The sequence below is a fragment of the Equus asinus genome, chromosome 30, assembly GCF_041296235.1.
Source record: "Equus asinus isolate D_3611 breed Donkey chromosome 30, EquAss-T2T_v2, whole genome shotgun sequence".
NCBI classification, from domain to species: domain Eukaryota; kingdom Metazoa; phylum Chordata; class Mammalia; order Perissodactyla; family Equidae; genus Equus; species Equus asinus.
Window position 1 is genome coordinate 4,159,276 of NC_091819.1, and position 15,854 is coordinate 4,175,129.

General features: G+C 42.0%; 1 long non-coding RNA gene across 7 annotated transcripts; it reads right to left on the minus strand.

Moving 5' to 3' along the window:
• Positions 1-78: 78 nt before the first annotated feature.
• Positions 79-13,492, minus strand: LOC123282312 (uncharacterized). Of its 7 annotated transcripts, XR_011499457.1 has the most exons (5): positions 11,946-13,489; positions 10,719-10,805; positions 8,356-8,436; positions 1,776-7,224; positions 79-1,555 (listed from the first exon to the last, which is right to left on the minus strand). It is a non-coding gene; the product is annotated as an uncharacterized lncRNA (long non-coding RNA). The 7 variants fall into 7 exon arrangements; XR_011499460.1 differs by lacking the exon at positions 10,719-10,805; XR_011499456.1 differs by having other exon boundaries at positions 1,776-8,436; positions 11,946-13,488.
• Positions 13,493-15,854: the final 2,362 nt, after the last annotated feature.

Genomic DNA, 15,854 nt, shown 5'->3' on the forward strand with positions numbered 1-15,854 from the left:
CCACATAGCAGAACTAGAAGAACCTACAACTAGGATATACAACTATGTACTGGGGGGTTTTCAGGAGAAAAAGAAAAAAAGAGGAAGATGGGCAACAGGTGTTAGCTCAGAGCTTATCTTCAAAAAAAAAAAAAAAAAGAACTTGGGGCTCATGGGATGCTGCACATCCAGCGGAAGGAAGAAGCCCTGAAACCATGGGGGGTTGATCTTGGGGACTCCCCTTCTTGCTGGGACGAGGTGGGGGTGCCTAGTCTCAGTTCTTTTTCCAGGCAACCCTGAATGCTTCCAGAATCCTCTTTAGACAACTCTGCTCCATACCAACGTTGGTGAGAGAGGGATTCATTAGCGAAGCCAAAAAACAACTCCTCGTGGGTCTCTCTCAAAGCTAAAGACCTTTCCTCTACATCAGTTTTGTCCGCACGTGGCCCGCTGATGACCTAAAATCCTGCGCTGTATGCAGACCTCCAGAGTTTTTTGCAAACAACTACCACCCCATCAAAATGTTGAATTGAAACTTACTTACTCAAGTGTGTCACGAATTAGAAAAACATGTGGTGGAACTATTGAGCAGAGGGTCTGTTTTAAAATATGTTATTTTTCACTTATGGTGAGGCCAGCAGAGTTGGTTACTCATGGAGCCCAAGAGGAGGGGCACTCCACGCCACGCAGGGAAGCACTGGGGTGCACAGCAGGGAATCAAGAGCAAGAACTGTTATTGTGGGTTTCTTGGGGAAAGGTTGGAGGAGGCAGGATAAACAGCTAAGCAGATTTAAGATAGGCTAGTTAGAATAATCTCAGTGGGCTCTGGGGTGTAGGGGTTGCTCCTAGTTGTCTGGTCCCTGGCCAGGGGGTGATTAGAGCAGAGAATGGCGACCCCAGAGTGTAAGGGATGAAGAAGATGTTTGGGGGCTGTGGGCTCTGGATTGCTTAGTTTGCATATGAAAGGCACGGAAGCAGGTGAGACATTTGCTGTCTCCAGGAATTAACTAGCCCCGGGAGAGGCAGTCTCTCCAGGCTCAGCAAAGCCCCTAATGGCAAAGCATCAGAAATACAGAAAATTAAAAAGCCTGACAAATACAGGGTCTTCTTGACCACTGGAGCTCCCGCCTCTTCCTCGCAGACACCGCTGCCTCTCTCCGTACTTTCCCTTATTCCACCCCAGCCATCTGCTTGTGAATAAATACAGTCCAATGGCACCATCGGGAAAATATGTGTTTTCCATAAAATTTACAGGTAATTTAGACTTACCCTTTTAGGTACCATCATATTCATCTTTTTAAAAACTGAAGCATGCCTTATACAGCAAAGTACACTCATCCCGCGTGTCTATAGCTCCATGAATTATCACGAAGTAAGGACGTTTCTTTTTAGTCTAACCATTTTATGAAACACTTTCTGAAACATATTACACACTTCCTTAGAGTGTTTCGTGGTGCATAGGGGTGCAGACTCTAGTCCCAGAAGCTTTGGGTTCAAATCCTGGCTCTTCATTTCCCATCTGCGACTTTTGGGCATGACACTTCACCTTTCTGTCAACTTTTCTCAATCTCCTCATCTGTAAAATGAAGAAAATAATAATAACAACTACCTTGTAGGTTTGTTGTGAGGAATCAATGTACCTAGAACCATTCCTAACATATAATCCATGATCAATAATATTTGCTTTTATATGACTGAGAAACAGTACATAGAAAAATGATTAACTTTTTCTCAATGACAATTCCATTTCTCGATGCTGTAAGAGATTCAGAAGATGTCCTTAGCTGCTGGCTTACCGTCCTTGTCTGATGGCTATGGTCTTGGAATTCTGCTATTGGCTTTTTGTAGATTTTATTTCTTTTCAATAAGTCAGGCTGTTTGTCAAACTGTCTTTTTGTTTCTTCTCATTTTTATATCCTCAGTACCTAAAATAGAACTTAGAACTCAACATGCACCCAATAAATATTTTTGAAAGGACGAATAAACTGTCAATTCCTTGCTTTCACCATTATACTTGCTTCTGGTACCAAATAACAAAATTTGTCACTTGTTATCTGCAACCAAATGCCCCAAGGTGAGCGGGTTCGCTTGGGAGTCTAGGGCTGGGATACAGACGTCCAAACACACCAAAAATCTATTTATCTAGGAAAGAAAGAAAAGAATCATATTTTCAGGAAAGGGTGAATCAAACACAATCAGCGAATCCATTTATTAAGCTTGACAGTACTTTTCATGTTTCTAACTTGCTTCTGATCCTGATCCAGTCCCACAGACTGATGCCAGGGTCTACAGGGCCGTAAATAAATATTGACAACACCATTCACTAGAGCCCTATACAGCGGGTACCAGCAACACAACTTTGGTATGCCTCTCACCAAGTGTGGCTCGAGATGGGGAGATGGGGCGTTCTCTCCTTCCTCCACTTCTCTCTCGTTTTGTTGCCACAGACCACCTTGAACTCTGGCACTTGGAAGATTCTTCTCCCCCATCATTAGTGACAATGACCCCTAATGGTAGACGAGTGATGATGAACAGCGTCAGATGTACACAGAGGAAGAGGGAGCCAGACTCACCAAGGCAAGGGGTTCTTAGGGAGTTGATAAAGATTGTGGTAGGTTCCCAAAGATGTCCCTGCCCTAACCCTTGGAACGTGAATATTTTACTTGGCAAAGAGACTTTGCAGATATGATGAAGATCAAGGACCTCGAGCTGGGCAGACTTTCTTGGATTATCCAGGTGGACCTGATCTGATCACATGAATCCTTAAAAGCACAGAACCTTTCCGGTCACAGAGAGACAGCAACATAAGAAGGACTCTACCTGCTATTGCTGGCTTTAAAGATGGAAGAAGGGGCCACAAACCAAGGGACGCAGCAGCCACTACAATCAGGAAAGGCAAGTGGTCAGATTCTAAAGCCACCAGAAGCGACACAGCCCTGCTGAGACCTTGATTTTAGACCAATGAGACTCCTGTGGGACTGCCGACCTACAGGACTCTAAGATAATACAGTTGTATTATTTAAGCCACCAAGTTTGAGGTCATGTGTTAGAGCATCAACAATAAATGAAGGCAAATATCTACAGAGTTCCATCTTGGGCCAGCACCGAGCTAAATACTGAGGCTACAATAGTATGCAAAGCAGACCCAGTTCCTGCCCTAAAGAGGCTGACGGTGGACTGTTTGCAGGGTTCTAAGCCAGCTGAAATCTGTAGTATAAGTATACTTCCAAGATACGATAGAGAGACTGTCTTGTGAGGACACTTACCCTCTACTACATTAAGTCTGCAAACCATACTCGTAAGAATTGTAAGAATAGACAATTGTTGAATTAGCTTTCCTATGCTCTTGGCAAAAATATATTTGTGTAAGTAACTTCAGAATCTTTTACTAATGAGATAAAGTAGTACTCATGAAACTAATTTTTTTTCTTTTTGAGGAAGATTAGCCCTGAGCTAATATCCACCGCCAATCCTCCTCTTTTTGCTGAGGAAGAATGGCCCTGAGCTAACATCCACCGCCAATTCTCCTCTTTTTGCTGAGGAAGAATGGCCCTGAGCTAACATCTGTGCCCATCTCCCTCTATTTTATATGTGGGACACCTGCCACAGCGGAGCTTGATAAGCAATGTGTAGGTCTGTGCTTGGAATCCAAATGAACAAACCCTGGGCCACCCAAGCGGAGAGTGCAGAACTTAACTGCTAAGCCACCAGGCCAGCCCCGAAACTAATTTTCCAAAGGGCAAACAATTCTTCAGTATTATTTAGTGAAAACTGCCAGAGAGGATGAGTGGGATGTTACCCAATAATTAACTTAGCAGAGGTAATAAAAACAAGTGGCATGTGGAATTAAATATAAACGGCTGCCAATTTTTGTCTTGTTTAGTAAAATCGGTTATTCACGAACCACTAACAGAAATATAAATGCATATACTTATAATACATTGACTAGTTGATTTTAGGTCATAACCATCTTAAGAATTGAAGCATATCCTTTCATTATTTGACCTCAAAATTATATTTCGTATTTGGGTTTAATGCAAAATATTAAATTGGATGCCATTTCCTGAGAAATAAAATACCTTCTTTTTGGTCATTACTAATATCTCACAAGAATGCAAGGTAAGCTATAAATGCACAAAGCTACTACTGCTTATCTGATTGGCTTAGCTGGGAAGACTAAAAAATTGAAATAACTGATTATTTTTCATTTAACTTTTTGCTGAAGATTATCCTTCTCAACTATACCATGTCTCCTTGTAGAAATGCATCCTAATTTACGTGAAGATAAGTTAGGAAGGAGACAAGGGTCCTTATAGATAGTGGACTTAGAGAATGAGCCTTCTATCTGACCCTAATAAAATCAAAGACATTGTTTTTCGAGAACAACTATGCTATAACTAACGGCTCTCACTCTGATAATTTCTATAGACACTCTCTTCATGTAGGAAGTCAGCTCAGTTCCTCATTTTCATTATTCCATGGTGCCTTTCTGGTACACATGAGGATTTCTCGACCTTGACATTATTGACATCTGGAGCTGGATAATTCTTTACTGCTGAGGGCTGTCCCGTGCATGGTAATATTTAGCATCATCTCTGGCCTTTACCCACTCGACGCCATTAGTATCGTCTCCTCACTCACCCCACTCCTAGTTTTAACAATCAAAAATGTCTCTAGACATTGCCGGTGTCCTCTGGGGGGCAAAATCTTTTCGGCTGAGAATCACCAGCCTAAGCGATGACTAGTAACTAATGTATCCTAAAATAGCAGAAAAATATCTTTGGAGGCATGAAGCACCTTGTAATTCATGGTTGTACTTCCAATATGAACTTGGTGAAGAAGACACGTCATTAGCAGGACATGGGGAACTTTCTCAGGGTTAACTTTGCAACATATTGACCATTAATATAGCACAGACAGAGCTTTCGTTGCAATGATCAGACTCTTTCATCTTCATAACCAGAATTGAAATAAAACTTGAAAAATACTGGTAATTTCTAGAAAAATTATAATATTCTCCTAGCCACTCTCCCCAATCATTTTATAGACCCCCTTCTAGTTCAAAGGACATCCATATATAATGAATTCAAAAATGGCAAAAATCTTGATAGAAACCCAAAGATTACATAAATTTTATATACATCATCAAGAATGAGGATTATAAAAATCACCAAACAGGTGCAGAGAGATTTAGAAAGATGACAAAACTTATTCCCTTGTCACGAAACAGGTTAAATTACCTGAGATACAAGATGTGGGATACCACATAAAATGTTAAAGACACACAAAATTCAGTTTTTATTTTTATAAGTTTATTTACAAAAGGCTTAGTGCCCGGGGAGGGAACAGTGGGAGGCGGTGGGGGAGATGAAAAGAGATTCCTAAACGAGGCACTGAATTATATATCATTTCTATTCCTTCTACAACCAGAAAGGGTTTCGGGTTTATTTGCAACACATAAAGACAAGGGGTTTGAACAGTGACTTGTGCGTGGTGTTTGTTTTAAGGGGAATATTTTTAAAGACTCTCTAGATTTTTTGAAAGTGGAATAACATATCCTGAAAATGAAAAATATCATCATATAAAATTTAGAACTGGTTCAAGTCTCTAAGGACACATACCAGAGAGTCAACCAGCAAAAGGGGAGCTGACAAATTTCTGTAGTTAAACTGTGCTCTGCGTGAGAAACACTGGGAAGAAAACATCTGGGCTTATTTGAGCAGATGATATATTTAAGGGAAAGGATAAAGGGTGTAAAGCTGTGGTCAGACGGTGCAGGGCTACCATTTTCACACCTCGGCGTCCTAGACCAGCATCTAGATGTATTATCATTCTGGAGTCTCACAGTTAGCATAAAATTGGGAAAAATGGCATTTATCTGAAATTTTATTGAAAGAGATCAGCACCCTAGATGGATGACTTCGCAGAGCTGTAAGTTAAAAGTCACGTTCTCCACAATTTGCCACCAAATACACACAAAAGAGGACAGAATTTTCTGTAATGACGTGGATCAAATATAAGTTTGCTCATTTTGCTTAGCTGGCCTTAGATGTGTAACCCTAGATTTCAGGGTATAATGGTATGTTTAAGAATATTGGATTTCACTTCTAAAGCATGAATACTTTTGAATTCCTCATTTTTAACTTACCAGGTGAAGTCCTGTGGTTTAACCTCTGGAAAGGCTGGATCTTAGAGTGCAATGCTCCACACACACACACACACACACACACACACACACATACATAAGCAGGCTATACATTCTTTTTGCCCTTAGGAGATTGAAATGTGATTTACCAAGCTAGTGGACAGGTTGGCAATTGAAATCAAACTGCTCTCTGCTTCTCAAAACACTAGGCATGAGGGTCGTTTCTTCTGATTGGTTGTCCCTGGAGAGAAGTAAAGAGCACGGGGAGGAAATGTTGTGGCCGACGCACCTGAGCTGGCTGCGGGATCAATGGTCAGTATCAGCGGGGCTCTCCTTAATGAAGCCCTCACCAGTGTCCCCGCCTTGCTGACAACAGTGGGTAGCATGGGGGCCGGGGCAGAGGCAGGCGAATCTATTACGAGACAAAATAATTGCTTCATTTTGTGGTACAAAGATATAAATCTGATTTTTGTGTACATAGAGCTGGCTTTAAATCCTTAACTGGAAGAGAGCCTCGCACAGGACACAGAGGAAAACATGAGAGAAAGAGAGTGTGCAGGGCCGTCCGGCTCACAGAACTCCAGGAGAATTGCCAAGTGGGCTTTACAGTCAAGCATCTCTGAGGCTCTGCAGGCAAACAGCCACCCCAGAGCATGCTGTCTCCGTCACAGAGAGAAGAGAGTTGTTTTCATTTGTGCTTTTCCATGATAAGGTGTTTTGACAAATCGATAGAAGGAAAAGACCCCCCTGATTTACACCTAATTTATCTCATATTGCCTCATTATGGCGGGGGAGCCTCGGCAGGGCCATTCCCCAAATGCTGTATCTGGCATACCTTGAGAGTTATAGGGAAAATGGAAATGAAAGGCCTCACTGAGGATGCCCATGTCATGCTTACATTTTCTTGAATTTCCTTGAATGGCTTTTGTGCTGGCAAGTAAAATTACGAGGCCGTTATGTCCTTTTGAAGATGTGTTTCTAAGATTAAAATCAGAGCACAGTCTCTCTGAAACATTAACACAAAGCAGCCGAAAATGAAGGAACTCAGATTCTATCTGTAGCATTCACGCCTGTTTTCAGATTTCTACATTGTAGTCCACCTGATAACCGATAAAAAGTACATTATGAAAAAATGCATTATGCTTATTTTTAAGCATGAGGATAAGTCAATCCTTTACTAGATATAGACAAATCACTAACATGGAGCTGACTAGCAGTGAAACAGCATGGCTGTAATAAGTAGAAAAGCAGATAATCGTATTTGTCTTTACGATTTAGGTAGAATAGGATGTGAATTCAAATCGACAGCCATCCAAACCGTAAGTCACAACTGTAAGGCACAATCAACTCTTCAGAGCCACTATCCTTTTAAAGGAACCCCTTCTCCTGAACTTTTGTCAACATCTCAATACTCTTTCCAAAATCTTTTTTTCTTGTCTTCCTAACTTTTTTTCATCCATTGATTTTTCCACACAAGTATGTATTTTGAGATTATTTTGTCCCACCCCTTCCGGGCTCTGTGACCTTGAGCAAGTCAACATTTTGAGCTTACTTTGCCTGATCTCGTTAAAACTGGGGATAATATTAAGAACTACTCAATAAAATAATAATGACAATTTACAAAAACGAATACAGGGAATGTGTCTAAGTGTCATGCTTGGTGCTTAGAATGCCCCCAATGAATACAAATTAAGTGTAAAAGCACTCCATTCTTCTATCTCTTTGATCACCATTCCCAGAGATCTTTGCAGGATGCTGGAGAAGTGCCTTCTTGCCTTTCTTCCGAATCCCCCCCTCCTCCCCCCAACCGCTGACTTAGTGAGAAAGCCCCCACTTCCCAATCTCTGGTCACTCATAATCAAGTTCTGCATTAACACACCTGCTGAGCAGACTGTCCTCACCTCTGATGTTGCTAAGCGTCCCTATCTGCAAACCACAAATGAGAGGGACCATGATGAATAAAACAAAGGCCTTCTCTATATTTTAGCTCTTTAATGCAATTCGGAGGATCCCTCTGCAGTCAACAGATGACAGCATGAGGCTTGAAGCAGAAGAACTGGAATAAAATCCAACTCTGTCAGTGACCTTGGGAAAACTCTTGATCCCGCCTTGAGTTTTCCAACTGCTAAATGGGGGCAATGACATCACTTTCCCAGGCATATTGAGAAAATATATAGAAATGAGTTCATGTATGTGAACGTTCGTTCAACAAGGATTTATTGGGTACTTACCATGTTCCGGGGCTCTGCTAAGCACGGAGGATACAGCAGGAATCATGCTGGACAGTGCCTCTGCTATCGGGGAGCTTAGAACTTCGCATGGAGAGCAGACATTAAATAATGACAGAATATTCAATCACAAGGGGGATTATAAAGGAGACATACAGTGTGTTAACAGAGTACGTTTCAATGGTTAGGATTGTCAGGAAAGGCTGGGTAAAAAAAGGAGCATAACATTAGCCTCATTGTAAATACCTGATAAAGGTGAGGTATATAGAAATGAGTTTTACTTATCTGGATCTGGGACTCGTATAACCATTAAAAAGGAGAAATGTCTCCTAAGTACTCAATCTACTCCATTTTCATTCAAAAATGCATTGTGAAAAGAGCCTATGGCTTCAAACACACAGAGATCTTGGAAACAGCGGCAGAGATTGCGTTACTTTCTGATGACAGGTATTCAAACATACATTTCAGGCAGTTGACAATATGTAAGTAAACGACAAAGAAAAACATAAATGTTAACCAATAACCCACATTCCTTGGGCATTGTTAATCAGGCAGACTTGATCGTCTGAAGCTTTCAATATTTCATTCACTCATCCATTCATTTCCTAAAAAAGTATTAAGCAACTCTATGCCAGGTACTGAGGTTATCTCCATCTTAGCTTTAAGCAAAACCACAAAGAAACATTTACTCTGTGCATTTCTCAGACCTGTTCCTATCCTCCTGTTCCCTCATGCCTCCTCCGGACAGGTCACAGTCCTTCCTGACCCCTCGAATTGCCATCTTTCAGTGAAGAATTCCATTTAGCCAAATCCCTTTTCAAATGCAAACAACCCATCCCTTAGTAACCATGCGGTCGGATTCTCTCCGGATGGTGGACTATGGCAAGGAGAAAAGTACCCTGGTTAGCCTTCGGCAGTGGAACCTCTCATGCTCTGCCTCACCTGCCCTTCGACCACCTTTTACTCCAGCCATTGCTGAGACAACCAGCTTCACGCAGGTGAAGTCTACAGCACCTGACCTCAGCTGCTGCGCTTGACTCTCACTGTGCACCCAGGGTTCTCTGATGCTCCAGTGAGGGATGCCTGTGGGAATCTGCCTGGTACGTATGCATGCACGGATGATAAATGAGGGAGTTGACATCGCAGGACAGGACCTGGTGTACGAATGCTTCCCTCTCCCACTCTGCAGGTGGAGAATTCCAGGGATGCATCCTCTGGCCTAGAAAGTCCCAGTGTGATTGGGGTCCAGATTCCCTCTGCGGGGATGAACTGGAGAAAACGCCCTTGAATTGCCTTTTCCTCCCTCCCTCCTGCACTCTTCCCTAGGCTCCCACTCTTGTTCCCTATGGTCACTTCCCCAAATAAACTACCTGCCTTCCACCCCTTATCTCAAACTGCCTTGGGACTGGGGTTGGGGTGTTGCCTGGGCTAAGGTACTTACTGGTGTCATTTGTGTATGCACTTGAAATGACAATGAGATGAGCAGACTGTGAGATAATTCCAGAATGTGATACATGCTTCAAAGAAGTAAAGGAGGGCAATACAGGAGTGGCTGCGTTCATGAGGTCGGGGCTGCCAGTGGGAGGGTGTGTGGTGACGTAGTATTTGATAGGGTGGTCTGGGAAGGCTTCTCGCAGAGAGAACATTTGAACTGACACCTAATGACAGGAAGGCCCTGGCGATGGGAAAGTTTGTGGGGGAAGAAGGTTACAGTCCATCCAAACCGAAAATGCAAGTCCCTGAAGTAGCTTAGAGAGCAGCCTCCTGGAAATACAAACGAACATCAATGCAACTGGAGCAAAGGGAATGGGAGAGAGAACCGGATGCTGGAATGTTCTTTAGGCCTTTTCAGGGGGTGATAAAGAGTCCGGATTTTATTCTAAGGGCAACAGGAAACTGTTGGAGAATTTTAAGCAGAGAAAGTGAAGTGACGTGATTTATATTATAAATAGTACATGCTGACTCTTGCATGGAAAACTGAAGAATCAGAAGAGGGGAAGCAGGTAGGGCAGCTGGGAGATTCTGGTGACAGACGACAGTGGTTTAGACTCGGATAGTGGTAAAGGGGACAGAGAAAGTCTAGAGATGCAAGGACTGTAGGATTCCCCATCAGGCAGTATTTGGATTTAAAGTCCAATCTGATACCCTGCTGCTGGATGCAGGGGCCCATGTGTTTTTAGCTGGGGAGGGTGCCAGGGTCCTTTTCCTACCCTGGGGTTGCCTACTCTATATAATAATTTAGCATCCCACTTTTGAGAGACTGTGGGGTTTTAGTTTAGGATACTTTTCTCATGAAATAGTCTATTCTTATTAATATTTCTGTTCTCTTAGGTCAGAGTAACTTCATAACTGTCCATCTGCACTACCTGCCAATCCGGTTACTGGGCTGGTGCAGAGTGAGCAAAGGGGTGGGATTCTGCATCCAGCAGCCAAGCAAAGATCCATCCAAAGATCTGCCGGAGAAAGGAGGAAGAATGTTTTGTTGAGAAAACAGCAACAGGAGTTTGATGACCTAGGTAACATGTGATGGCAGATTAATTAATATTAGGACACACATGAAATTTTAACTTTACAGAAAATAATGGGACACTGAAAATAAAGAATAATGAACACAAGAGGCTGGAACAACTTTCCTGGAATAGTTGCTGCGTGCTGATTACTAAATGAATAGATATTTATTGAAGTTAAGGGAAAATATCCGATAGCAGCAGCATCGAGCTACACATTAAGAACATTACTGAAAGAGAAGCCATTTGTTGAATCCATTCTGGGGAATTATCTGACAGGCTTCTTACTGTCAGATAAGATTTAAAATTTGGAAAAATGAAAAAAAAAAACAACCTGTGGTGTTGGGTGAGAACTGGAAGAATTGGTGAAACCTTGTAATTTTAAAAAATATGGGCAAATATATACAGAAATAGATACGCGTGTTTGTATACATGTGTGTGTGTCTGAACACACACATATATTTCCTAGCTCTGTATATTGAAAAGGCCCAGAAGCAATGTCATCCCAATAGAAATAAGCACACCCAGCACCCACATCTTGACTTCTAAATACCCTTCCCCAATGAAAGAAACCAGGGCTCCTTGAAGAAATGACTGATTCAAGGGCTGGAGAACAGAAAACAAGATGAACACATAATTTCTTTCTGTGCCGGGAAGTAAGGAAGTACTCGAGAAATTATGGAGACTTGCCAAAAAGACAGGAGCCGGCTTGTAGGATCTCCTACTAACCAAATATGGGACAATTTCTGCATCAAAATAAATGATAGTAACAGACTATGACCCATGGAATAATATAAAAATCTGTGTCCATATTGATATAAATAATAAAATAAAAAATAAATTGGAGAAAAAGGGAAAGTTATTCCGTACAGTAGCATGCCAACTAACAAATGCAGAAGGAATGACAGAATTGCAAAGTCACTTTTGGCAACCATCATAGTAACAATTAAAACAAGCAAGATCAATATAGTGAACAAAAGTGTGTCGAGAAACACGGTATTTACATATTCTCAAAATATCTACCCACTACATACTATTAATTACAAAGAAAAAAATCAAACTTTATCATTAAGGTCACCAACTTACTAAGTGATCAAAGTTGCATCAACAGTTGCCGGAGTCCAGCTCCAGCCGAGTCCAGGTTTCCTGAGGGATGGACGGCGTCAGCGAAGAAAGAAGACAAGGCGAGACTGGAAGTGAGGTTTCCAAATCTGATTTATTCAAAGCATTCAAGCATTTACATATGGTTCAGGTCACGCGTTTATGATTTCATGGAACTATCCCAGTGTATAATTTTGGCAAACAAAACGGGTACATAAGCATATCTTGTTACAATATTAGCACAGTATGTCTACGAGAAGCAAGCAACCTTTGTTAACTATAGATATTGACCTTTTCTATATGTCTACTAGGCGTCTAGAGGTCTAAGACTGACTGCAAAACGGGGTGTAACGTCTAGATTCAGTTCCCCATGGGTCGAATGGCCCTAAGCCTCTATCTTTATTCCTGTAACAACGAAAGCAGAAGTATTGCAAAGTATAAGGGGACCAAGTACACACAGGCCCCCAGCTCCGTCTGATCGAAAGCCACACAGGCACAGTGCTTGGGGTTTCTCTTCTACCATTAACTATTTTATAGGGTTCCCAATCCTCATCATAATCCCAGTTCCTCTGTGTCAATATATTATGATATTTTTCTGTAACTTTATCAGGATCATGAGTTGTTTTAGGAGAGTGTACCTTTTGCATATCTTTGCTCCTTGGTGGGTGCCACCATTTACCTCCTGTCCTAACAGGCCTAGGATAATCTCTACCTCCTAGAAGGACCTGAGGAGGGAATGTTCTCCTTTGAGGCTGATTATTAGAAGGCTTCCTCCTTGAGGGCTGTCCAAATTCCTTTTCCGCCTTTCCAGGAGGGGGTCAGCACGTTTTTTCCCTTCAGGCTGCTGTTCCCTGAACCCTCCCTAGAAGGCCAGGTTACATCATCTTCTTTCCCCTGCTTGGAGGGATTTTCCCCAAGATATCCCCATGTACAGAAAAAGAACAGCGAGAGCAATACTTCTGAGATCAGTAGCATGAGTAGGATCAGGAGCGGCCAACCGCCATCTTCTGAGGGTCCGCCGTGCGTTCCCTCATCTCTCTCCCGGACGGCTGCCCTTGGGTAGAGGCTTAGCTGGCTGGTGGGCGGCTCCCGGCAAACAGTAATGGGCAAACCAACATTCTTACCGCGTGGTATGTTGCACAGAGACAAACTCAGCATTCCTTCAGGAATATTCCTGCAGAACTGAATTATGAGGAAACATCAGACAAACCCGAATTGAAGGACATTCTACAGAACTGGTTTGCACTTTTCAAAAATGTCAGTCATGGAAGATAAAGAGGAGTGCCCAATGACATCATTTTTCATGTACATTGACTGATTTCTTCTGCTGTTGACCATTGATTGAATTTCTTCTGATGTGAATTATCTGTTTATAGCCTTTGGTTTTTTTTTTTTCCTATTTGCTTGCATTTTTACTTATCAATTTTACTTATCAACTTGGGGATATTTACCCATATGTGATTCTCAGTTTATCATTTGTATTTCAATTTTGTTGATATCCATTGCCAATTGTTTATGTGGTCAAATGCATTGTGTTTTCCATTGTATTTTGATTTTATGGTATATGTTAACATAAGATATCCATTGCCAATTATGGAGGTCACTCACTCCCGTGGTTATAGGGTTATGCATTCTCCTAAATTTCTCCTGATTTTTTCTTCCTTCCTCCCTTCCTTCCACTTCCCTCCCACCCTCTTTCCTTCTCTTTCTTCTTTGTAAACTTAGGTTGCTGACCCACCTGGTATTTCTTCTTCTATATAGTGTGAGTTAGGAATCTAACTTCATTTTCACCCAGCGAAGAGTGGCACCAGAGCCTTTTACCTAATAAAACACACTTCCCCATACAGAAGTCACTTCTTTCACATACTAAATTCCCATACTGCTTCACTGTGTGTTTGACATGTCTCGTTCCCCGACTCTCTTCACCTGTTCCTCTGCCAACACCGTACTGCTTCAATTAAAGCAGCTTTATGGTAAGTTTTCATATGTGATGTTAAGTTCAGTCTATTCTTGTTTTTTAAAAACATTCTTGGCTATTTTTGTCTATTTATTTTTCCAGATGAACTTTGACATCATTTTATCTGCTTCAAAAAAAAAAAAAAGATGAGCTTCAGATCGATGTTGCATTACTAATATTATAAGATACTTGACATTTATATTAATCTCCCCACCTGGAACATGGCCTCTTTCTCTATTTGTTCAGGATTTGCTTTCATTCCTCAACAAGACTTGATCATTTCCCTCATATGGGTCTTAGATGTTTCTTGCTCAATCATTTCTAAGCATTTCATAATTCTATTTAATGTCATTTTTCCCCACTTATATTACCGGTTATTGCAAATATAGGGAAAATACACATTTCCAAACCCACCTGGCGTCACACCCCCCCAGCTCACCCACTCTCATCTTTTGTTTCTCAGAGCGCCAAGCACTTCCGGCCTGAAGCCCTCGCATCCTTCCTTGCCTGTCAGGATCTCCCCTTGTTAGTTCTCTGGCTGACTCCTTCCCAGCGTTAGGTGTTGACTTAGATGTCGCTTCCTCAGCATCTCTTTCCATAGCATGCATCACAATTTGCGTTTATATATTTCTGTAGATGTGTTTCTTCCTGGATTTTAAATCTGTGAAAAGAGGTATTTTGCTCAACTGTATCTAAGGGTCTAGTTATGGGGATGAGCAGTAAACGCCTGTGGAGTTGGTGGGTCAGCCCCTCTGAGGGCCCCATTCCCTCTCACCACCTTCTGCACTCCCTCTGCAGCATCTTCCGTTTCTTCTCCCCTTACTACTACTCTCGTTTCAGTTCACTTTATCTTTAAAAATTGAGCTATTTCCATTTTTGGTTACCACCTGATTTTTCTTTATGTGCCACAACTCCCGTGTTTACTCCCATTTGTTTTCCACTCCAGTCCCCTGAGATGGTCACATGGACATCACCATGACCTCCTCTCTAAATCCAGGGGCCTAACCTTGATCCTTATTATCTTCCATTTCTTTGTAATTTAAGGCAGCTGGTGACTTCAAATTTTTCTTTTGGTTTAGCTTCTCCCTGTTTTTGATCCTCTCACCCCCTTACTTGTCCTCATCTTTCTGATTTTTGCTGTTTTTCATCTACGCACAATCCCCTGGACTGCTCGGCTCCACTTACAGCATTACAATGTTCGCTTACTAATTCAACAAAAACAATTTACTACCACCAATATGGCATTATGTCAAGTGTTGACCACATGGGGTGAGCACCAAGAGGAAAAGCACAGGATTCAGTCTGGGTGGCTCCCGAAAACGTGTATTTAATGACAGCCATGAAAGATGAGCAGAGTTTTTTTCCCTAGCCAAACGGGAAGCGTTCTTTAAGCTGTACTGGCCCTACGTGAGAAAGAGCTGAGGGCCTCTGAAAAACCAGTCCAGTGGGACCAGAATGCTGAGAGCAAGGCAAAAGCAGATGGAGCTGTCGCTGGAGAAGACGTGCATGGATTCTTTCCCACACTCGTGTGATAACAGCGACATTTAGCCAGCACTCACTTGGTACCAGGGACTGCACTTGGTCCTTTATACGATGTATTGTAATTTAATTCTCCTGAAGAGTTAGGGATTTATATCCCTACTTTACACTTGAGCAAGTAAGGATTAGTGAAATTACATAATTTATCCACAGGATAATGTTTCTGGAAAGGAGTGAAAAAAATGATTTTCTATGCATTGTAACACTCACAGTGAAAATAACTGACTTAAAACCCCCCTGGTTTTGGACTGGCCCTGTGGTAAGTGGTTAAGTTCGATGTGCTCCACTTCAGTGACCCTGGTTTATGGGTTCGGATCCCAGGTGCAGACCTACACAACTCACCAGTCACGCTGTGGCAGCTACCCACATGTGAAGTGGAGGAAGACTGGCACAGATGT